General features: G+C 34.3%; 1 protein-coding gene across 4 annotated transcripts in view; it reads left to right on the top strand.

The window, feature by feature from the left end:
- The window catches only part of CNTN5 (contactin 5), a 601,944-nt gene that overhangs the window by 242,159 nt on the left and 333,579 nt on the right, over positions 1-26,206 (top strand). Inside the window, exon 1 of one of the 4 annotated variants that reach the window (XM_068181455.1) lies at positions 15,013-15,031. The exons of the other annotated variants lie outside the window; for them this stretch is intronic. The gene's annotated coding sequence lies outside the window, so the exon portion shown is untranslated. Of the gene's footprint in view, positions 1-15,012; positions 15,032-26,206 lie in introns of those variants that run through there. 4 annotated transcript variants of the gene reach the window in all.

Genomic DNA, 26,206 nt, shown 5'->3' with positions numbered 1-26,206 from the left:
TTAAGAAGCTAACAAACTCCCTTAATTGAGACAGTTCTTGCAGATTTATCCAAAACCTCAGACAATTCCCTCTGCCAATCTCTATTACCTCCCACTTTGTCTAGCTTGCACACATGCCAACTGCCTTTCAGGCACATCTGAAGCCTTGTGAGACATTTAGAAATCAGAGAAAAAACATTTTATAGCTGTGCTGAAAAGCAAAAAAAAATAAACTTCAGTCAAAAAAATAAACTTGTTTGTTTGTTTGTTACTCCAGAAGGCTCTTTCCTCCAGCAGTATGTCAAGGACACAGGTTATACTGAAATTTAGGATTTCCATGGTGCAACAGTCTCATGATTTCTTAATAACACTGATCTTTAATCATGGAGAGATTTTCAATTGTTGTGACAGTGTTATGGGACATTATGTTAATATGAATAGTACCAAAGGCTATTGAGGAAAAGAAGGTCATTGCTAGATTTTCAATTAGTTGGTTGATTTTGGTTTTTTTTGCAGATTTTCTTTGGTATGTAATAGAAATTTTTTCTCCTTTGAGTCAACAACTGTAGAGAGTTCTTATTTAGTAAGTTAAAAAAAAAATCCTAAATCCAGTATTTGAGAAAATCTAATAAACCCCTAAATGACTTTACATTTCTTCTAAAACATGCATGTCCTTACCTTCACTTGTAGCAGTGGTTCACAATTTTATTGGAGGGAGAAAAGACCAAGCACACTGGGTCATTAAATATTCCTCTGTGCATTGCCCCTAACACTGACCAAAGGCTGTGCCTAGAGAAGGACTGGGACATTTTTCCCAAAGCTTTTTCAGCCAGCAATCACTTTTGGCACATAAATCACATTTATCTCTAGTCTCTGCTCTCAATTCTCTGCACTACTGTCCCATATAAACTCAGATCCACAAAATACTGTGGAGAGCATATGCACACTGCCTGGATAAATCATAGCCCTTTATTTTCTTTTTTACCTTGCTCCAGCTGGTTATATTTCATAACTTCTGACTAGTATTTTTATATGCCTTTTTGTAGCCTTAATAATTTTACATAACCTTCTCTCAGCCTTCTGTTTATCAGACTAAATAGTCTTAATTACTTAGTCATTGCTCACACAAAAGATTTTTCATAACATCTTTGCTGATTTCCTTTGGACCATTATCCAAATATAACATATTTTTTTGAGTAAAGAAAAGAGATTCAAGAGAGAATCTCTTGAATCAAAAAGAATTCAAAAAGAATCTCAAAAAGAATTCAATCACAGAATGAATCTTAGGTGTGGGAATACCATGGGCTTCTATGATAGCTTTGTGATGTTCTTGGTTGTTTTCTTCACACAGTTTCTATTACCTAATATTTGTTTTCCCTTTTGACTTCTGAGTATGGAGCAAATATCTTCAGTGATTGATCTTGGCCCCAAGATTGCTCCTGAGTCACAATGAGACCATCATCTTATGTTACTAGGATTTATTTTGTTGCTGGGGACTTTTTTTAAAATTATGTATGGAAAAATTCTATCCTAAAAAATGGAAATTTTTTGCTGATTCAGATCCTGTCTCTATTGATGGCAACAGAAAGGAGTGTCTGGGAAAAGCACAGGAGCCTGTTCATTTTGTGGAGTACTTTGTAGACCTATGTAGTAGGTACTTTCTGTAATCCTTTTTTTTTCTGCTTCAGCATCTATAGTCACTGCTTTACAGGTATTAAACCATACGTGTCTAAACATACGTTTTTAGTATCTATTGCTGAAGATACTGTCCATTTTTTTATTAATATTTGAACCTGCTAGGCATTTTCAGCTCTGGGGAATGCCACTGCTGACTCTTTCCCCCAATGAGAATTGAACATTAATCTTTACTTTTATACCTTTTAATGAGATTTCGGTGTGAAAAAAAAAATAGCCTTCTGCCTAATTCTGTAACAATATAGATTCTTGAAAGCCTCAATTTTCAAATGGCCCAACAGACTGAGGATTAAGTAATACTTTATTTGTAAATATATTTAAAGTAAAGAACCCCCTAGACTTATTTTACCCAGGCTGTAAATCTCTGGAATAAAGGCAACATTGTATGAAGAATGAAATTAGAAAAAGTGAATCTTCATCCAAGAAAATATGCTAGAATAAGTACTCACATTATTCTAAGCCCCTGACAGATAAGGAGATGATGAATGGCTGCCAGTGGGATCAGTAATAATAACTTTTGTCATACAAATCTAACTGTGGATTTTACACTCTTTATACAGCATGGTTAAGTGAATAGAGAGGGAGTATATAGTACTGCTTTTGATTTTCTTCTTTGGTCTGGACTTTCTAAAGGAATCTAAAAAATATCTATCTAGCACTAGGTGGCAAATGTAAAAAATAGCTAGAAAACTACATTCTAAGAATACCTGCCAGCATTTATTAATTAAGTAGGAAGAGTGCACTGACCTTATATTGTAAAAGTCTAAAATGTTTATTCTAGGCCAATGTCTAGTTGCTACTTTCAGTAAGAATCTAAAGATGCATAATGGGTTGTCCCTGGCTGGATGTCAGGCACCCACCAAAGCTGTTCTCTCACACTCTTCAGTAGCTGGAGAGGGGAGAGAAAACATAGTGAAGGGTTCATGAGTTGAGGACTGGGAGAGACCACTCATCAAATATCATCACGGGAAAAACAGGCTCAATTAGAGACACTGACTGAATTTTTTACTACAATATCAGAGCAGGATAATAAGAAGTAAAATAAAACCTTTAAAAATGTCTAAAAAAACCACTCCCTCCTTCCCAGTTTTATCTTCTCTCCCAGTGGTGCAAGGACACAGGGAATGGGGGTTATGGTCAGTTCATCACCTGAGGTTTTCTCCTGCTGCTTGTGGAGAGGAGTCCTTCTCGTGCTCCAGCATGGGGCCCCTCCCATGAGAGACAGTTCTCCATGAACTCCAACGTGAGTCCATCCCCAAACTGCTGCAGTGTAGGTCACTCTTCCACAGGGTGCAGTCCTTCAAGGAAAGGCTGCTCCAGCGTGGACATCTCTCTCAATCTCAGTTCTTGTGCTTGGATCACCTCCTCCCTCTCCTCCACTGGCCTTGGCGTCTGCAGAGTTATTCCTCTCACATATTGTCACACCAATCTTCTCTGGCCACAATTACATCTGTGCAATAACTTTTCCTTTTTAAATCTGTTATCACAGAGGCTTTACTACAGTTTCTAATTGGGCCAGCCTCAACCAGTTTTACATCCAGGGACTGGCTCTGCTGGATACAGAGGAAGCTTCTGCCAGCTTCTCACAGAAACCTTTCACTGTAGCTACCAAAGCTTGGCCATGCAAACCCAGTATGGGATGGAATAGAGAGCTTCATATTAAATTGCTACCTCACTGAGGATTAAGCATATTGGAAGGTTCAGATTTTTAAATTATTATGACAAACTGGACAAATCATGTAGGGGAGAAAAATATGTAAACCAACATGTATAACCTGAAAATACTATCTTACATAAGAACAAACTGCACTGGTAAGATATGCCAAGAAAGAGCTCATGAGATCACAAGGTTAAAATGAAATGTAAAAACCATGTTGCTGCCCAAACAGGAATATCCTTAGATGTACAACCAGAATGTTTTGGACAGGGTAAACATACAGAAAACAAAATATTTTTTAAGTAAGCTGTACAATAGTAGCTCTCAGTTGAAAAAAATACCTAACACTTCCTGTGTGACTGATTTAGAAATATGTACAGCTACTGGCAAGTCCAGAGATAAACTATGAGAACAATCAGAGGTAGTGCATTTATTTGTGAAAACAGATTGACCTACTTACGACTGTATACCTTGAAGAAAGTAGAATTCATATGGAATATAGAAACCTCCTAAACCATAAAAAAGCTATAGTAGACATGTAACCACCATTTTTTTCATTATAGAAACCTTCTAAAATATAAGAAGCAGGAAACTTACCACCATTTCTTTTCAGTATGCAAAGTGGATGAGATGAGATTTGCAGCTCAGATTCCAGAGATAAAGATGCAGATAGTCTGATGCTGGTAGGGAACAATAACTGATTGCAGATTAAGTAAAATTCATAATGCAATTGCAAAGTTTCTATTACCCATGACAGTGATAACAAAAGATTGGACAAATTCTTGTCAAAAATTATGTAGGTGAAATTGATGCTTAACAGGGGACGAGCAACCTGCTCTAGAGAGTCACTCAAATTTTTTGATATTTTGATCAAAATCTTTAGCTCTTAACACAAGGTTAATAGATATTATTAATTATTAAGTAGATAATAACAAACAGAATAGAGATTGAAAAATAAATACTAGATAGGTTTCCTGAGAAAAATTAGATACTTAAATTTAGACTATGTAAGAAAATTTGCAATTTTCTGTCTCTTAGTCCAAGTTTAGACACCTTAAAACCATTTGTTCTCTAAGATAGAATGCAAAGAAATAGAAATATGTATGTAATATTCCTGATAATCTTGCTGCCTCACTGCAACAGCTACAAATCAGCTTAAATGTTAGGTAATTACTTCTTATGATTATTTGTCTTATTAAGCAGCAATTCAGATTGAGGTTGAAACAGTACTTAATGTACCAGGAATGAAAATGTACCTACTTAAGGATGAGAAATGATCTATGACAATTGATACCAAATGGTTGCAACGGGAACGGTCGTGGAACAGCACAAAAAAAACCCCAGACTGCCTTAGGAGTCATGCCAGGTCTAAGATGTTTGTTGTCTATGGAGAATTTTTGCAATATGGAACTGAATTATATAAAGAGTGCCTCAGTTGAATTAACATGCAGTCTCCTTTTTAAGTACCCTTGATGAGTTTTTGATGATCTGGAGAGCTTTGACTAGACAACACATTCTTTTCCCCTTCAGGATGGTAAGAAATTATGAGTGCAGCAGAAAAATGCATATTTTCTAAAACATTAGTATTGTTTATTTACCTGCTTATCTTTGGTCACAGTCTCTGTTCATTTGGTTTTAATCATAAAACACCATAGCTTTTAAGTTAGTATGCTGCCTGCAGATGTAAGAGTTAGTAGAGTGTTATTTTATATAAAAACACATATTTCTAAATTTAAATAATTGAAGTTAGTTTGTTTTGCATTTTAGGGCTTAATCCCCTATTTCATGAAGGTAAATCTTACATTCAATCAGTCATACACTACTGACCTTGGAGATTTCTTCTGCCTGTTCATAATTTTTAATCTTTAACCTGAATTTATTACTATCAGTGTACTTTATACAGATTTCATTAGGCCTCCTGAAATAATTTTATTTGCATTCTTTTTGTTAAAAATTGAATTTTTGCATATAGAACAAGTTATTCTAAATGTTTGGAGAATTTTTGCTTTTTGATGACTTCTATCATTTTAGTCTGTATTCTTTTAAAAAAAAACAGATTGTTTGATATAAAACTGACAGGCTCCTACAAGCATTCTTGAATTTTTAAATGTTAATGTTTAAGAAGCATTTTTTTTGATGACTATTTTTACTTTAAAGATACATAAAGTAAACAAATGGGTGGAAAATGTCAAAAATTAAGTATTTAATCTGGTTTAAAATACATTGTTCAATTACCAATCAGAACTTTATGTTGGTAGCTGCTAACTATGAAGTGTACTATCAGGGTTTTTGATGTAAATCACATTTTGCTCATTTTTGCTTTTATTTTTGTTTTAGTCATTGCAGCATTTTTAGTCAAATAACTAGTGCGAAATAATATTGCTATGATTTAAACTAAGGAATACTTTTACAACCTTTTAACAAACTGTACTTGTCTTGCTTTCTGCTGTCTTATCCCATTTTTGGAAAAGTTTGACTTGCAGCAGATGAGGAGGTATGCCAATTGGCATCCATATGTCAGTCTTGTTTTAAAGTTAGAAGTGAGCATTCTGTACTTAATCTGTTCATTGCAAATCAAAAAAATTACTGAAAATCTCCTGAACCAGCCAATTCCTTGAACACAGAAAATCTAGAGTACACAACATAGTAAATCTATTACTTAATAAGGGCTTCTACTTATCTTATATTTTCAGATCCCAAAGATTCTGTAAAGAATGCATTTCAATAATAAGATTCATTTTTCTAATGTCTTGCTGATGAGGTGGTAATGGAATTGTTCATTTTTGTCATATTCTGGGTTTTTTTAAGTCTTTCATAGTAATATACTCTATTTTTGTTAATATCTGTTTCGATGCTCTAGTCCTCTGAATCCCTAATATCCAATATTCAGATTTTGCATTATGTAACCCAAATTGCCAGCTAGGCAATTTGGGTTACATAATGCAAAATCTGAATATTGGATATTCACAGACTGAAATGACTCAGAGATGACTCATGGTTGTTTTATTGGTGGAGGTTTTTGGTTGTTTATTATTATTTACTTTTTTTGATTTGTCCACGAAGTACAAAAATTGCACTTGTTTCAATGCTCTAATGTTCAAAATAGGATCTCTGCAGGTTTAAAACTTACAAACTGCTTTAAATTGAAGTGGAAAAGAGTCTTCATAGTATGGGCTAGTAAAATCAGAAGGAGCAGAAATATATTTTAAGACAGTGAAAGTTCTTATGAATTGTTTATGCTCCAGCATTTTTGAATGATGGTCAAAAGTTGAGTTGTGCTTTGAACTTAAGGGAAGGTTTTGTTTGAGTAAATCACATTATCTTTAAAGATCCTAATATTGTCTTATTTCAGAAAAGAGAAAACACTCAAGGAAAATACTTAAAATAAGAGAATCCTAGAAAAGCTTCAGTTGGAAGGGACCTCAAAATTCATCTAGTTCCAACCCTGCCAGGGCAAGACACCTTCCACTGGGCTATTTTACTCCAAGCCCCATCCAGCCTGGCCTTGAACACTTCCAGGACTAGGGCAGCCACAACTTTTCTGGGCAACTTGTGCTAGTGTCTCACCACCCTCACAGTAAAGAATTACTTTATAATATCTAATCTAAACCTACTCTCAGTTTAAAACCATTTATCCTTGTCCTGTCACTACATGCTCTTTTAAACAGTGTTCTTGGAGCTCCCTTCAGGTCCTGGAAGGCAGCAAATAGGTTACCCCAAAACCACCTCTTTTCCATATTGAAAAAAGCCAACTCTCTCAGCCTTTCCTAATAGGTGAGGTGCTCCATCCCTCTAATTATCCTGGTGGTTCCTCTCTGGTCTCACTCCAACAGCTGTCCTTCCTGTCCTCTTCTAAACTCAGATCTCAGCTCTTGGGAGATAAAGAGGAAATTTTCTGTGCCCACTGACTGGCTGTGACTTGCATGTTTTCATGTATTAAGCAAAATATTTTCAGTAGTAATGATGAAATGATAAAACGTGAATGCCATATTGTCAGATACTGTTAAAACCTTGTGTGGAATTCTGTGTTTTGAGTGCATATTTCTGTTCAGTAAAGGAAGCACTTACAAAGTGCACTTACAGAGAAGGAAATATTTAACAAGGTCTCAAATAAAAAAAAATAGTAAAGTAACAAATGAAATGTGATTGTCCTTAAAAATTAAGGAATGGCAAGTCTTTCCAATAAGAAAAGTGTGAACAAAAGATCATATTTGAGAATTGGGCCTGTAAAGTTCAGGAAAATGATAACTACATACCCTTCCCCATAATATTGGGGTTTTTAAATAGAATTCCTTTTCATTCTCACACATCATACTTTCTATACAGAAGATATAATTCATTCACTGAAACTGGAAATTAAATTGAAATTGCTTTCTTAAGAACTATTTAGAGAACAGATGGGTAATAAACCAGTTCTAATAAAAAGAAAAATATTCTAAAATAAGATACCTGATAAAATTTTTAAAAATATGATGCAGACAAAATTAATTAAGAAAACATGAATACCCATAAACATATGGGTTTATGGCATTTGAAGTGCTGCATTTGATGCAGCAGATATATGTTTAAAATATTAAATGTTTGTATTGAATCTTAACAGTCAATATTAAGAATTCATTTCGCTTGTTACAATTGTCTTTTAGGGGTTTAAAGGGAAAAGAAGATTATTATATCAACAAATTACTTATTCACACAATTGTTGCAATTTATGCTGAAACATTTTCTGTAATCATTCCAAGCATGGGTTTCAAGAGTCTTAGAATGACACATTTCGTTTAACATTATGAGAAAGATCCTCTCCCAGAAAAGCAGCCAGTTGCTATCCTTAAAACCGACCAATTTTACTCAGCAGTTTTATGAATTTCTGAGGAGGAATACAGAGAAAACTGAGGAACCAAGAACTATCATTTAAATATTCTGATGTAAGAAGTTTGTGGTTTCATAAGATATACTTATTTTCATATTAGCTCTTCTCTGCAGTCAGAGTTTGATAAGGATGGCTAGTTTTGGTCAGAACAGAGACAGCTGAGGTTACTGAAGCAATCCATCAGGATGGAATTGATTGCCCTGAATCAACTTTCATGGTCAAAAGTGTGACAATGCAATGTCTTGAGTTTCTGTTTCTTTATTCCCTTGAGTACTCCAATAGTGATATTATTTGCTATTCTTGATAGTGAACTGTCATTTTTTCCTAAATTTTCCTAAATGTCAATTTTTTAATAAATTATTTTCCTAACACTTCTATGTCTTGACTTGAAGAAGGTTTAGTTTAGCCATTGAGGGAGTAAAAAGAATGCTCACTTGAGAATGCTTATGCTGACCTAGACCTCTGAATGTCTGGGAGATGAGGCAGCTGGCAGGATTTCAGTTCTAGTGCTAAATACATTTCTTGACACAAAAGAAAATTTTTCCAATTTAATTATTCCCCAGACAATATCTTCTCTCCATTTATATTTAGTCAATCCTTTCTGGATTAAAATGGTTCCAAAAGTTTTTTTATTTCAGTCACCTGACCTTAAAAAAGCAAGCACTTTTAAAGATTTGTGAAACAAATGTGTGGCTTTCATAAAACTTATAAATACATTTAAAAATCACATGGTAATCCAAAGCTAAAGAATTAAAGACCCTATTAGATGAAAAGGTATGTTAATCTCGAGGGGCTTTGGAGAACAACCACCATAAAGGCCACTCAATGCAAAACCAAGTTTTTTTTCATTAGTTAATTGTACTGAAAAACTGTTGTTTTTTCTTTTTTTTCAAGAGTTTCTGATGTCTGAAATTATCCGTTTTTCTTAGTGCACTGAATTAATTACTTCTGTTTTGAATCTCTGTTTCTCTGTTTATTCTTCATGTCATCTCTGTGTGCATTGAACCACATACTTTAATCATTCTAGTGTATTTTTATACATTGTTTATACCACAATCTTTCACATCAGTGACAATAATATCCTCTCAATCTTCTGTAAAAGGGTATTTTCAAGATAATATCATATAATTATGATGTTCTAGTATTATCAATAAATATTCTTCTGGTTGCAATTATTTTGACAAAATGTGCTAGTCCTTTTTCTTGTCAAAGTGCAAAACATTCAGAAAAAGCTTACTGTTTGAAGAGAGAGATTTATAAGGTATTTGACTATCTGCTAGATTCAGATGGCAAATATATATGCCAAAAGTTAAGGACCATATTTAGTTTATGCATTTCACTTCAATACAGTCAGGATTTATTCTGAAGCTTCTTTTGTAAGATTTCTTTGGCAAAACTGTTCAGTCTACATATTTCTCTGCAAGGATGATAAAATACGAAATTAATTATGTTCTTTTTTATGAGGAAAATAAGTAATCTAGAAATTATAACTGGCTTGCAGCAGGACTAACTTAATAGAAAAGAAACAATTGTTTATGAAACACGAGGAATTTTTTATAGTTCAGTAACCTCAGAATTACATCAATATTAGGGAAAATTACATGATGAAAGCCAACACATTAACAAATAATTTAAATGTTTTCCAACATTAAATTATTGAAAACTTAGTACATAAATAGATATGCAGGGATGTGATGTACATTTCAGGAGTGGTGCCAGAGTACACACTACCTATAAGGACAAGATGTTTCCCGTGGGAAATGTCTTTCATGAAAGTGAAGTGCAATAATTTCTCAGACTTCAAAGAGACTTTTGGTTTGGGCTTTTTTTCAGATGTACTAGCACATTGGTCTGTATCTTTGTCACCCAGAAGACAGTGTATATTTTTTGCCATCTTTGCTAAGTAGATTAAAAAAATTATTTCCTTTCTTTCTCCTTATCAGTGCTGGCCACCCTTGTTAAACCAAATGCTTTGGGTTTTGATGCACGTCCTCTAGTGAATCTTGCTAGGCTGATGTGTCACATCTATCTCCAGCTCTCCTTGCCTTTTTTGAAGCAAAGTTTACTGCCCCCGTGGAGGAGGTGATGAAAAGGAAATATGTTCTAGCATTTTTAGTTTGCATTCTGAAGCAATAATTTAAACTCCTAATGAAAAGACGGGGTTTGTGTAGTTTGGCTAGACCAGATCATGCAGTTCTCTCTTAAAAAACTGAACGCTTCTGGCATTAGGCAGGACATTTGCTTTGGTGCAGTAATTTGCTAAAACACTGCTACAAGAGGTCGTTGATCAGAACTCTTTGATTTTGCCTTGTATCTTTTCCTATACATTTGCATAGGTTCTGCATCTTGGCTAAGCTTGACAAAGTGTGACAGTACTTCTACCATGGAAATAGAACTTCATTATTCAAGCAATATGTCAGGCATATTCCTCAGTCCTCCTAAGCCATGTTCCCCTCCTACCAAGCTATTTTAAGGTTTAGCCTATTTACTTAGTTTTTCAATTTCAGAAGTGCCAAAATTGCTATCATAATGAAAAAGCCATTGCATGAAATCAGGAGAAATTAAACCTTTTTGTGCCCACTTCCAAGTATGTGGAATCGGAACACTTATTTTATTGGATTCCACAGTTCATTTGAAGTGATGATGCATGTCATTGATAGACCTCTAATTTACCATAAGCCTCTAAAATATGCTATCTCAGCAGCAGTTTTGCTTAGAATATGCCTTTCCAATTCCAGCTATAAGTCTAAAGTATTCTGAGCAGCAGATGCCATATATATTTATTGTGCAGGAATTATTTTGCTACAGGTGCTGGTCATTTGCAGGTTTTTATAATGCTGTGGAAGCACGGTGATACTATCTTCATGCTGATCAAAGTGCTGAGACTAGGAAGTGCTAACATTTCTAAGTGCTGTATCATCATATATTTAACTATAAGAGAAAGGCTTCTGTTGGCAGATGTAATAGCTTTTTGCTATGTCATCAGTGTGAGGATAGATAGTAATTCAATTTTTCTACCATAGTCTGGGTTGATTCCATGTAAAATATATTCAAAACAACAGCAAAAAATACTACTAGCATAATATGTGGGAGTCATCCTCAATATTGGGGAACTCAACATGCTAGAAAGATAAATAGGTCATATCCAAATAAGACATTTGCCTTTTGTTGGCAATACTGTTTGATTAATCAATCAACCTATTTTAAAAGTTTAAATGAAGCCATCTATGAAATATTTTGCTCCCTGTGCATTGATCTGTTTTGTGTAAGAAGCATAAACTTAAAAGAGCTGAATGCATGCTGTTGCCTGCTTGCCATGAGTCTTAGTTGATATTTCTGCATTTCACTACAGTGAAGAAGGATTTTCTATTTTTCTCTCTCGCACCACACTTGCGCATGTTCAAACACACACACACTTATAGTCTCTGGTTCATATACTGTGTTTGACAAAGCTGTAGTGTCTCTTCTCCATGCATTTAGCTGTGGCATAGAATACAAAGAATACTTTTACAATACAAATAAAATCTAGACAAGTAGGCTTCTAATTATAACAGAAGTATAAAATATTCAAATCTTATCTCAATATCTAATCTTACACGTCAAGAGTGAAAAAAGCCATTTTAATTTATTTGAAAGAATTTAAGAACAGATTTTATTAACAAATCATACTTTTAGTTATATATGAGCTGCTTTGGTACAGAAAAAGTAATATTATTAAAAATGTGTAATGTGAGAGCTCACTTGTTTGCAACTAAGATTACTGTACAAGAGTCAAGAGATTTCAACTGCTTTCTTAGTTCCAACAGACATCTGATTCTTTGATATTGGCTTTCTTCTCTGGAAATTTATGCAATGTGACAGTTCAGATTTTTTTAGCAGAAAAATTCAACCTTGATTTTTCTTGTATATGGTTAGAGGAGAAGATTGGGTTGTTTTTTGGTTTTTTTTTGGGTTTTTTTTTTTTTTTTTTTTTTTAACGGAATGTTGAGTTTTCAAACAGATTTCAAAAGTTGATTTGATACTATTAAAATTTTTCTTGGTCTACCAATAGCATAAGGCTCACCTTTGTAAAATTGCTACATGGAAATGGCATCCAAATTAGACAAATGCATGTCATAAAATATCACTATCAGTTATGGTTAGCAAATCATAACCATGGGCAGAACAGATGACTTGACAGTTCATTAGGAAAGACAGGAGACAGGAAGAAAAATGTTTTAATAGCCAAAATGTCTGATATTCTAGACAACTGAACTTAATATACCAAAGAGCAGAGAGGAAAATCAGAGTTTGTTGAAATTAATTTCTGTCCAACCCTTTTGTAAAAGTTCCTACTCCAGAACATTAATTTGGTACAAAGTTAGCTATTGGAAAACTTGAATTTATCTTTATTTCTTTCTTTTTCTGGGGCATAATAACTGTTTATATTCATACTGCTAGCATTTAGCAGTAATAAAGATAATAAGTGTAAGAAGTCAGAATAATAAGATAATTTTATTTTAAGATAAAAAATTGAGAATAAGACACCACACATTGGAGGAGTAGATGAAAGGGATGAGTCCTTTCAGCCCCAGAAAAACCTAACTGTTGCCATTTTTTCAGTAACAATGATTATTTAAGAAGTTTGAGGAACATTTTGGAAAAAAAAAGGTATGGGGTAGTTGTCCATCTGCCAGGCTTTTGTCTGAAGAACGAGAAAAAACATGAGATAAGGATACAACCATTAGTATCTGCCTTGTAAAATTGTGAGCCACAGTTTTGCTCTTGTACTCCTGTTCAGTTCTGGGCCCCTTACTGCAAGAAAGACATTGAGGGGCTGGAGCGTGTCCAGAGAAGGGCAGCGGAGCTGGGGAAGGGTCTGGGGCACAAGTCCTGTGAGGAGCAGCTGAGGGAGCTGGGGGTGTTCAGCCTGGAGAAAAGGAGGCTCAGGGGAGACTTCATCACTCTCTACAGCTGCCTGAAAGGAGGGTGCAGCCAGGTGGGGTTCATCCATTCTCCTAAGTAACAACTGACAGGACAGGAAGAAACAGCCTCAAACTGTGCCAGGGAAGGTTTAAGTTGGATGTTAGGAAAGCATTTTTCACTGCAAGGGTGGTCAGGCACGGGAACAGGTTTCCCAGGGAGGTGGTGAAGTCAGCATCTCTGAAACTGTTCCAAAAATGTGTGGATGTGGCACTTGGGGATACAGTTTAGCAGTGAATAAGGTGGTCTTTACTTAAGAGTTCATCTTTATGATCTTAGAGAGCTTTTCCAACCTAAAATAATCAATGATTCTATGATTGTACTGTGGATCAGGAATGGATGTTTTCGTTATTGAGACATAATGCATGGAATAACAGATGCATGGAATAACAGACGCATGGAATAAAAGTCGCTTGGTTCCAGTATTAAAGAGCAAGACACAGATGGAACAAAAATGCAACTTCAAGCTTGGAAAGGAAAAAAAAAATGCAGTAATGTTACTTAATCCTTAAAAGCAAAAGCAAACAAGCAAAACCCAAAAACAAACAAAAAACAAAACCAAACAAAACCAAAACCAAACAAAACTAAAAACCAACAAACAAACAGGTTTTCAAGTAGTACAGGGATAGTAATACTTAGTCATTTTCTGAAAATTAACTTCAGGTCCTTTTTGAGACACTTGTTATCACAGAGCAGTTTTTCTTGATTTTGATAAATTACCTTCATGTCTGTTTCTTTAGTTGTTTATTTAGGAACTGGCATCCCATATGAGTAAGTGAAGTTGTACTTCAAAAGTAGGCATTTTCCTGCAGTTGTAATCAGTATGTCTCATCTGCTTTTGTCAGGTGAAAATTAGATTATGAAAATAGGTTTTGTCTAAAATTTAGTTTAAAATCAATATACAAACAACAGGTGACATAGATATAGATATTCTGTTTATCATTAAGCCTTCTGGTCTATTGGTATCACTGAACAGTGAAAAACAAATGGAGAACTTGTGATCTTTCTGCAGAACTTTAAGATGAATATTGCAAAGCACATTTATTATTTGGTGTGGGCTTCTCAGTACATTACAACAAGACTTTCTCTGTTTTGTACTGGAGACTATAAAGCTTTAATCTAGGCTATAAAAATCTAAATCAGATTTGAAAGGTGAACTTGAGGGCAATAATGGAATTTAGTGAAATTTCTGATTATTTTTTCTTTTTATGTAAAGAATTCCTTCCAATTTGAATAGATATTATATTTTTGACAACTTGGGTTTAACTGAAAATAGGTAATTTTGCATTCAGTGCATACTGCAAGTTTTATGTTAGTTAACATATTCATAAACATGTATGGATTAAGGAAAAAATATCACTGGATACTACAATTATGCTATTTTAGTTGCAAGACTCTTCCTTTCATATGAGCTGAAGCCTCCATCGTTCTTTGAAAGGAAAGGACTAGCCCCTGCTCTATGGTGGCCTTAGACTGATCACAGGGCACATCTTCACTTTAGTGGAAAATTTCCCATTTTATTAATACTTATAGTTATTTTATAATTGTATCAAAGACAAGATGTCTGATTTTTAAAGAAGGTAAATGAGATATTTTCTTTCAAGGATGTATGTGGATGACATCTTAATATCTTTTACTAGCCTTCTCTCAGCACGAGAACCTCTCAGCAAGATTTTTTTTAATCCAAATTTGGTGTCTATATTACTAATATTTCCTACAAAAGAAGAAATACTCTGCAGCCTCATCTTTGTGGCTTCACTTTGACGGAGGATCTCCCTGTTTGTCTGTCCTGACAGCTTGAGTCAAATACATGAAACACCAAGAGCAACCTAGCAGTTGTTTCCTTCAGTGCTTCAGGATTGGCATTCCTGGTATGTGTCTGACTAGTCTGAGTGAAATTTAATGGGAAAGTAAACCCCTCTTTATTCTAACAAGATAAAATTGGAAACTCATTACTAATACTGAGAAGAGATGCAAGGAATGGAAATAATTCAGGAAATGTTTGTTTCAGCGTTACTAGCAGTGTTTATTACCAGCAGACTTGATAACAAGCATTGTCTCCTAGGCAGTCTCCTCTCCTCATTGCCGATCACTGTTATTCCCATGGACTGCTACTGCTCCCAAAATTCTCAGCCTTCATAATAAATTAAGTCAAATTATCATCTTGAAGGAACTTGCTAATGAAATACTGTCGGTGAAAATTCTGAGTTTGGATATGCAAAAGTAGATTATAAACCTTCTCACAAGGCATCCACAAACAATTTTGGCAACTTGTTGATGAGTAAACAGGTGCCAATGAATGCCTGTGTAAGTGGAAGAAGGTATGATTTTCATTAAGTATAGCTGCAATGCATCGAAGAAAGCAAACTTTTTTTTTTTTTTTGTAATAAGGAATATGGTATATTAATTAGCACTTAAAAAATATTAAGAGAATTATTTATAGCCTAGATATGTCTGGATATCAGCTGACTATAAGTACAACACGGCAAGGCTGAAGAAGCCCCCTTACGTATAGGTTAATAGATGGTCTTTTAGGACAATAAAAGATACCCTGAGACAAGGATTAGAGAAAGAGAAGTGGGAAAGACTAAAGAGTAGAGGAAAAAATGTAGAACTGAAGGAGAACTGGAAGTAATAAGAAAATTTAAAGGAAAATTAGGCAGAGACTGGAAAGAGCAAAATATTAGTACATGGGAGAGATTTCCCTGAACTGCAGTGACAGATTTTCTCATATCATTATGGGTTATGACACCATGTAGTTGTCCAGCATCTGCTCTCCTAAAACTCAGCTTAGTCTATTATTTCACCAGGATTTTTCACACACTTCCAGATGGAGATAATGTGATGAAGCTCTTGACTAGATTTGGCCCCCTGTGTAGAGAGCTCCTTGGCTGTTGCTGCATCCTCCACTGTATGAATTTATTCTTGTCTAGAGGGTTTGGCTTTACCATGAAAATATGTGGTTTGTAAAGCAGCATTCCAGAATGGCAGACAGGCAAGACACACAGTTTTTGAGCAGTGATGTTTAAGGGACAGATTTTCAGGCAAAAGTGGTTTATCACCTTGTGAGCTAGCAAGAGTACAGTAAAGCTCTGAGTAAGAAAGCATGTTACCAGCTACAGAATCCCACAGCAGGAGTAATAATCTCTTTTACACACTAGGCTCACTCTCTCTTCTGCTGATCTCTAAGTGTGGATCATGCAACCTTCTGTCTCTACAAAGAGATTTTAATGATCCAATCCATGGAAGTCAGGGCAAAAGGGAAAACTAAGATCAGTGGGTCACAGGATAGACCCTTTGAGAATGACTGAGCTTTGCATGAGTCTGAAACAGATAAGAAAAATGAGAGTTAAAGCCAGAAATCAAAGTAAATGAGACTGGGTAGCAAGCCAGTGCCAAGTCTGTTAAAATAAAAAAAAAAAAAAAAAAAAAAAAAAATTCTGCTTTGTAAGAAAATTAATGAACTAAAAATGTTATTGCCTTTAAAACAGTGTCCATAAAGACAATGTAAAACCTTTTCTATCTACAATCCTTTTACTGTAATTTATAGTGTAGGGCAAAATTAATTGCATTTCTTCATGAAAACAAACAAACAAAAAAAAAAGGGGTGCGGGGAACCCCACAAAACAAAAAACTGCCACCCAATTCTCTCTGTCCAAATATATTCCAATATCCAATTATTCATTGTACAAAAACTTTGGCAGTTTGACTAAATTTCTATACAAAGACACATTATCTAGTTTTTACTAAAGGTAATAAAGGTAAAATTAACTTAATTTTACTACTACAAAGAGTAGTAGCCTATACGTTTACAAAAGAGAAGTGCTTAAAAGTGCAGCACTGAAACAGTTTTCATTTTTTTGTAGTACAATGTGAAATATATGTTCTACCAACTCAAATTATTGATAATATGCATATAGCATAACTGGTTTCTTGTAAGGAATGCTAGAAAAAAGAACTCAATTTGCACCATTGCTTTTTGTGAAAAGGTACATATGTTAAAAAGAAATATGTGGATTGGTATTGGAAATTAATGAGAACAAGTTCATCCTTAGGAAGATTTATTTTAGCTATATAATCTGAGAGAGGAGAGAATAAGCAGAATTATCTGTATTGTAAGAAAAGACTGCCTGCTGTATTTCCTATGTGGGGCTTATAGGATTTGAACAGCAATTTAGGTGCTTATATTCAAGAGCAGGTCAGAAATCTTAAAAGAAATGAAGAGACATCACATACTGGACTTTGATATTCCTTTAGCATTTATCTTTCCATTTCTATAGAAAATTATTTATGAAAGGATTTCCATGTCCTAAAAAATTATCAAAGACCTGGTTGCTACATATTCACCAAATGTTCCAAAGCTCAAGGCCACAATCCTTTTCAAAACAGCCTTGAAGACCATAGTGACATATTTTAAATGTACGGATGTTTTTATTTGTTTTCAAGCTGCAGTTTTCCTCATTTCTCCTCAGACAACCGTCATACACGGCAACTCAGGATTGGTTATTACTCTGTTAGCATCTTGGTATACTCCCATTCTGACATTAAATGCAGAGCTAAACAGGGTAGCTTTTGTTATACCTTTTGGCACTGAGAAGACTTAATTCCCCATTGCTTCACTGCAGATTACTACAATGTTTTTTCTATTGAACATCCATTGAGTTCAAACCTGAAGCAATTCATAGAAAAGGAATAGACTGGAATGCAGGTTTGCCAATCATGGAAGAGATTGATTCCTCCCACCAATTTTCTTTCTGCTTAGTCTGATAATTTTGTGTTTGAAAACTGACTTCAACATGAAGAATGGAATTATGTATGCTTTTTTGCGTGTCAACTCTTTAAGAACTGGAAACTGGAAAACACTGGCCCTGAGTTTTTGTAACTGAATTGAGATAGGAAAGAATAGGAAATTTCTTCTGCTGGTGTTTTAACAATAAATGTAAACTCCAGACACTTTCACATCTCAATGCTCCTAAACAGAGAGAGGCTTTAAGGGGTGCCATTTTGAATTCTTTCATTGGGAAAGTAGTCAGTATCCTAAATTTGCACAGGCAGGCATAATCTTGAGTGTTATGAAAATATATCAAAGAAAATGAGAACTCAAAGATACCTCTCTGTTTGATATACCCTTTTGGTTAGCTGTGGGTGACTGTGTTTTGAACAATCCTGAGACTGTGTCTCCTGCAGGACACTAACTTTCTATGAAACCCTGACACACAGGAGTGCCCTATCTCAACAGGATATCTGAAGAAGTCATTTTGAATTGCAGGTGCTATTTGCCAAATGATAGCTAATTCAGAGAGTCAACAGAGTAATTCTGTTCCTTAAATATAAATTTATGTATTCATAGTCATGAAAAAATGATGTGCCTTTTTCAAATTGGACTGAAATATTTCTTTGCTGGTTGGTTGCTCCTTAAATATGTCTAAGAGCAACCTCTTAGGCTTCCTTCATACCTTCCTAAAAGAATTACTTGAATAAGAGCTCCTAAAGTATATGATGAAACCCATTTTTACTCACATATTTCCTAAATTGGTTTGCTTATGATAGCAATGAATATAAACATAAGAAGATAAATGGAGTTACTGCTTTATACCTAAATGCAGAAAGCTGTAATTTCCAAATGTCTTTTAAAAAACAGTAGAGTCAGATGACATTCTGAAATCCTATTTTCATTATATTTATCTTGCATATTGTACTCTGTCAACAACAATAATAAACAGTTTTTAACTCAAGGCTTTTATTTAGAACTTTAAAATTATTTAATTCCTATATTCTTTTTAATTGTCATTTACCTATCCCATCATTATCTATTTCCTTTCCTTTTGCCTCATTTCTTTCCAGAGGTTGATACTGCCTTGGAGGAGAATGATAATCAGGCTATATCATTTTGTTGTTCTCAGAAGTTGGGATGCATGGAAATCATAAATGATGCAGTGACTGCAGCACTACAGTAGGAAACAATAAGAATACCAACAGACTCATGGTTAGAGACTGAGTTTGGCAATATTATGAAAGTGGCATCAGGCAAACTGTCCAAAAAATGTGAACATAGAAATAAAAATTAACTGTGTTCAAAATTCTTGTTTGGGAAGAAAATAAATGTGGGTGAGGAAGCCAAGTGGTAAGAGGAGGAACATATACATGCCATGTTTTGGTTTTTTCCCTGAAGGAAGATAAACTTATCATGTCTCAGTTAAAATAACTTATTTTCCCCATGGAAACAGAGCCATACTTTCTGAAGAAAAGAGAGGCAATTTCTAGTGATACATTTAGATATTGATACAGGCACTAGCAGTGGGCGAACTGTTCAATGACAGATGTAGTGTAAATTAATTTGGAGATACTTTTAAAAGATGAGATGTATAAAGCTTGCAACAGGTTCATTTCAAGGATAATTTTCCTTCTGTTTAAGGGCAGATGGAGGGATGTCATTATTCTGCTGATAGTTATGCAGTTCCAGTGCCTTCAGTCTGTAAAGTAAGATTGCAAATGAACGTGACAGAAGCTGACCATATTGATAAGCTTGGAGAAAACTCCTGTAACATCTGATGAAGCTGTGTAGATTTTGAGCCTCTGAGATATGAGTGAGAGCTCAGAAGAAAGAGTAACAAAGATGGTAAAATAAACTGCTGAATGTGAAAGCATCTTGACTTTTTTTATACCAATCAGGAAAAAAATTTGATTTAAAAATCACCTTAAATATGATTTCTAAATTGACTGCATAATCCATTTAGGACTGCACGCAATATATTGATGGAATAGCTACACATGAAGTAAATGTAAAAACAGTCAAGAGAAATCAGATCATATTTCTGCCTGAAAATCAAGTCCTGGTAAATTAGTGATGGACAGTCTAAAAACTTTGCAGGTAGTAAGCAGACCAAGCTGATAGTAGGAGAAGTTCACACCCATGTATTTCTTTGGCTCTTGGGACTGATTTATTTTAGTGAAGTAAATATTCATCATTCTCACAGGGGTAAACTTGTGACCTCAAAGCACATCACTTGAAGTGGGGAGCAGGTCACTGTAGTGTGACATCTAACAAGTTTATTTTCTCTTCCATGTAGCCAGTTCGCTGTAACACTTTGCAAGCTTCATACACACATTGCTACTTTAAAGTACATGCCTCCTACATATAAAGGCTATTTCAAGTATATTAACCAAGTGTTTGCAAGCTAAATCTGACTGTGAAAAGTAAGCTAAATTTCTGTATCATTTTTGGGAGGGATTAGACTGAAAATATGAGTTGAGCTGAGCAGTCTCTAGATGCCTATTTGTAACATAGACATGAGATGTGGGTATTTGAGTGATGTCGGTTTGGGGATTTTTTTATAGAATTAATTTTAGCCTGCAACGCCATGCCAGAAATTCTGGCGATTCCTTTCTTTTCTCTCATGATACTTTGGAACATCAAGATAAAAGCACACATTTATTTTGTTCTAGACAGTTAGACTTCATGTACATTAAAACAAGTGGATTTTTTGGCAGTGAAATCTTATATATATATTGAAAAGAAAATATGGATGTTGCCATTGATACTAGAGATTTCCACACCACAGAATACATACCCAGAAAGGTACATCTAGAAGGGATCTATTAATAGGATATGTATAATCTTGTAAAAGCACTTTAGAGATCATTGAAGATTATTATTTTTTTTTTACATTTGAGTATCCTCCTACTTCTGGTACATTTTATCATCAATGCTTGTTTTCACTTGTGCCATGTTCAAATTAAATCAGAATATCCCCCTTTTGTCACACTCTTTGGTAAATCCATGGTAGGATAGACATGTCTCCAAAAGTTATAGATTATTAATTAACTTTCAGATTATGTACTGTAACTATTTAATATTTATTTACTTTCCTTTATTTACTTTTTTTTTTCCATAAATGAAGAAGCAAGGCTTCCATATCCATGTACAGTTAGATCTGAGTTCTACATTCATTTATAACACTTGAGAAATTAAAAAAACCCAATTTACAGTTAGGGAAAAAGAAAAAAAAGCTAAGGCCTTGGTAAGTAAAATATAAACAGCAATAGGAAGAACAATACTGCAGATCTAATTTCTTTTATTGATTCTGTTTTGGTATCGATTTTGTCTTATGTTTCTTTCTCTTCCAAAGCTCTGTCTCTGCAAATAAACTTTTTGTGGCACATGTTTATATTGATAGCATAATGTGGTGTGCAATATAAACATAGGTTTGTGAGACAAGCAGCAAGCTTTAACATCTGGATATGGAGACGCTTATGTGACACTTCCTGTCTGAGGAGGGCTTTTAGGATCAGTTCATGTTATATAGAATGTCTGTCAGATACCCTAGATTACAGTTTTCCTGTTATATTTCAGTATTTAGTGACTCCGAGGACTAAGATTACAATTTCCATAACTATTTTTCCTAGTTGTGATGTTTTTCATAAAGATTTTGTACAGTTTTATACATCTCTCCAACATCTGTAGTGAGAAAACAACTTTAGAAATGAAAACTTTAAAACTAGACCAATGCAATAAAATAAATATAATACAAATAGAATAACCTGCAGAGCCTTGAGCTCATTCATAGATTTCCAACATAGTAATTTAAGATCCACAGAGCTATCCACACTGTTTTTACATGGCTAGCTATGCCACCAATAAAAAAGAAATACCTACTGAGATATCAACTTCTAGTTGCCTCCTGTAATCACGCTTGTAATATATCTTTGAGTACATTTAGATAAACACAAACTCATGAATTGACTTTAGTCTAGAAGCTATAACTTCGTGCTGGTTTTCTGCTTGGTATAGATTAAATTCCTGTCTATCATCACCTGTCTGTGTAGTCATATTTCATGTCGAAGAAGTGATGCTGTGTTTCTGGACAGATGTCTACCCAAGACACATTTCTTTAGCTCATCCTTCTATCACATATCGCAAGGAAATTATTGGGCAATGGACATTTTTAATTTAACATAGTAATAATGTCTTAGTCTTAATAATAATAATAATAATCACATTTTTGACCACATTGAGAAAAAACTAATTTCACTACAAAGCATGTATTTATTAACAAGCACAATATTATTTTATATTAATAATATTTGTATTTGTATTTATTTGAAAGGAAGATGATTTTTCCCCCTTTCTTTTAGTGATTCAAAATCTGAGAGATACCTTAGAATTAGGCTTTAAAGAAAAACTTGTCCTATTCAAAGATGAAAATTTACCAAACGTTTGTTGCCAAGTGCTTTTTTTCCTGCAATAAAAGGAAGACACATCTTGAACTTTTAGTGATAACTGTATTTGAAAATATTTATTACAAGATTCTGTCCTGGTTTTGGCTGGGACAGAATGAATTTTTCTTTCTAATAGCTATATTAATACTTTTTTTTTCATTTAGTATGTGAATAGTGTTATAACACTGATGTTTTAATTATTGCTGAACAGTGCTTATCTTGAGTCAAGGAGTTTTCAGTGTCTCATGTTCTGCCTGTGAGGAAGGGCACAAGAAGCTGTGAAAGAGTATAGCAGGGACAGCTGACCCAAAGTGGCCAAAAGGATATTCCATACCTCAGCAGGTCACGCCCAGTACAAAAACTGGGTCAAGTTGGCAGGAAGGAGCCCATCACTGCTGGGGCACCAGCTGGGCATTGGTCAGCAGATGGTGAGCAATTGTATTGTGCATCACTTTTGGGTTTTGCTTTTTTTCCTGTCTCTCTTTTTCTTATCTCCTATTTCATTGTATTAATAATAATATTTCATTTCCATTGTTCACTGTTCTTATCTCAGCCTATGGAGTTTACCTTTTGTCTCATTCCCTTCTCCATCCTGCCTTGGTGAATGGGGAAATAAGCAAACAGCTGCATGATACTTTGCTTCTATTTGGGGTTAAATCATTATAGTTCTCATATTTTTTGCTGTAATATGTATATATTTGAGGTATTCATGGTCAGAAATTATTCACCTTAAATATTGCTTCTTTTGTAATTCATAACAATGCCTTGTTTTATTCTTGTTAGGAGAATGTCTTCTAGATAATTTGAAGGTTTAATTCATATGCAGAGTATAAAATTTCTGTGTTGCAAGAACTAAACTTTATCTTAGTATGTTTTTCAACACTGACAATTCTATAATTATAGAACCAAATTTCTTATCTAACAGTTTAGTGGTTCTTTGTTTTAACATTAGTTTTCAGGTATGTAATTGAAAAAGTAATGTTACTGTGGTTGTAAAAGAATGTACACATTTCCTCATGTTCCTCTTATAACACTGATCTAAGTTTGTGGCTCAAGGAAATCCTGAACCTTCTTTATAGAAAATGTATACCTCATTTTCTAGAGTTGTCATTTATAGTTAAGAAAAGATTTATTCTCTGAAGCACTGTTCTGCAAGAGTAAGGAGAGGAAATTAATTTTAAGTATTTAAATAACAAGCTGTCAGGTAGGTGGGCAGATCTTTTTGGTAGGTATTTGATTCCAAAAGCTGTCAAGATTGATGTCACCTTTGTAGTCCTAACAGTAATTTTCCTTTCACACAAAGCAAGCATGCAGATTCTAAAACACTGCATATAACATGAATTTTGTATTATACTTTATTTATTTCACTTATTAAATAAATACAATGCAATTCTTCTTTCAGGTAACTGAAATGTTATTATTGATTTTCTTTCAGGTGCTTATTATAAAAATTGCCGTGATTGTTCTGTATTAGTATTCAAATGTTTTGGTGAGGTTGTCTATCAGCCTATATTTTATAAAAGGAAATAAGTTCAATTTTCAGGAAGATGCTTTGGTAAAAGAAAAAAAAAAAAAAACACACAAAACCAGAAAGTTTTTTTCATTTCCCTGCTGAAATGTGTTCGTTCATCATGATAAAACACATTAGGCTCCTTTCAAAAATAAGTTTTGACTAATAGGAAAATTTTCAAAACACTGTCAACTTCTTAGAAAGCCTAAAAATATTTAAGGACCAAAGTCACACTTAGAAGAGCAGCAATATGCATACATTAGTGTACTTGTAAATTTAGCACTGTCAACTTTCATTTCTTCTTGTATAAATAAAACTGAAGTCTGCAGGAGACAGAGGTGTAAGAGTAGCAGTTCTTTTTTCTTTAGAGATGCAGAAGTAGCAGGGTAGTATTAACTTTTCTGAGGTTTGATTAATTATTTTGGTTCTTGAAAATGTTTGTGTTTTACTCTTTAGCTTTAATATTACAAGGACTTGATATATATAGCATTAACCCATTTTCCAAGGCTTTTAATTTCAACAGGTCAATATCTACAACTGACTCAGTGAGAGGCAGTAAACTTATAGGTTAACTAAGCAAGTGGAGCAATTTTCTTCCCTTTTTGCATTTCTGTTGTCCAGATTGTAAAGTGCAATTGAAAAGTATTTGTAACTTTTAATCATATCGATTTGCATACATCATCTAATCGTGATGGAATATACTCTGAATTGTTTACCCTTTCGCTTAATTGAAAGAAATTGCTACAATATAAATAAAGTCCTGAATCCTAGGTCCTAATACTGCCCAGTCACTTAAAGAAACATTAGTTTGAGAAGAGACTGGTAGTTTAGTACTTGAAACAGAAATTTTTGGATGTACAGAAGTTGTAGTGAGCTGTATTGCTGAAAAATACTGCTGCTTTTGCTTGATGATGACTAAAATAATCTTGAGAAAAGGCTTCTCCATGCAAAATTCAAGGATTTGGAGAACTACAGGTGATAGAAGATTTAGGTAGTCAAGACTAAAATGTTGAGAATTTAGCCTTTCATTAGTTTCTGATGTGGAAGCCTAGTATTTAAAATAACTCCTCGGGCAATTTTACTGTTATCACAATACAGTAGTTTTTTTAGAAGGATAATCTCATTATTCTACCCACAGTTTTGCATCTAACAGGCAGTCACCCAAGTATATGATAGACAGAGCAATCTCAAATGTTAGCCACTCATCCCTATGAGTGCTAATTCTGGACACGTGCATGACTCCTTAAGGCCATTGCAAAAATTCCCACCTAATATGGATAAGAAAATGGAGAAGTCAAGCAAATATCAATGGAAAATGGCTCAGTAAAACTACTTTATTAACTAAATAAACATCATATTAAAAGGTAAAAAGTTTGGGGGATTTATGAACTCTAGTTTAAAGGCATCAACTAGCTCAGTTTAATGTGCATGTTCCTCTATGTGTGTCTGTAAAAGCGACATTCTTCGTTTTGACTGTACAGTGTTGGGTATAGTGATTTCCTGTGACAGCAAGTTTCACTTCAGTTTTGATAGATTGCTCAGGATTGGGTTAGGAAGAAATACCAAGCATCATAAATGATTATGCTCTCAATTCATCTTAAGACATAAGAAAGGGTAGTGTTAAAACTGGCAGTGTAGTTTAATTATATAAGATTTCTTTTTTTCTATGTGCAAGATAAAGTGACAAGATTTCTGGACTGGATATCAATATATTATGTACATGCTTAAAAAGAGATTCCGAAGTCTAGAAACAAGATGGAATGAGAATGAGTTTCTGTATCTCTTTCACTAATATTTATCCCAGTACCCTTCTCTCTCCCAAAATCGTAAACTGCAAGAAGGGTTTTACATATTGAACTTATCACAAGTGTGAAGTTATTTTCGGGAAGTGATAAGTGAGAAGGAATACTGTTTTCCATGCCCTCCCATGTAGAAGAAAGGCATTTGTGCTCCCACTTTGTAAGACCACTTGCTAACCATGTGCAACTTTGAAAAACCTCTTGAATACAGCAGTGCCAGTTTAATTTAGGCATAGTTCTTATCAATGCTTTTGCAGATGCTGTAGGCAACAAGTCACATAAGTTACCTACAGAACTTTCCAAATCACTTTCCATGTCTCAGTGATGAGAGTGAAAGCATTGTTCATGGCCATGGCCCCTCCAAAGCCGATTGCTAAGTACAGTTTGTTTTTAAAGCAGACCTACAATAGTAATATTTATAAACCTCCCAAAAAGTGATTGAGTACTCAAAGTAGTTTGCTTCCCACAACAGTCTGATGGGTGCATAATAAAGACCTGATCCTTATTGCAAGACTAAG

This window comes from Anomalospiza imberbis, chromosome 2, assembly GCF_031753505.1.
Source record: "Anomalospiza imberbis isolate Cuckoo-Finch-1a 21T00152 chromosome 2, ASM3175350v1, whole genome shotgun sequence".
NCBI classification, from domain to species: Eukaryota; Metazoa; Chordata; class Aves; order Passeriformes; family Viduidae; genus Anomalospiza; species Anomalospiza imberbis.
Note: the sequence above shows the minus strand (reverse complement) of the source record. Positions and strands in the feature narration are given on the sequence as shown.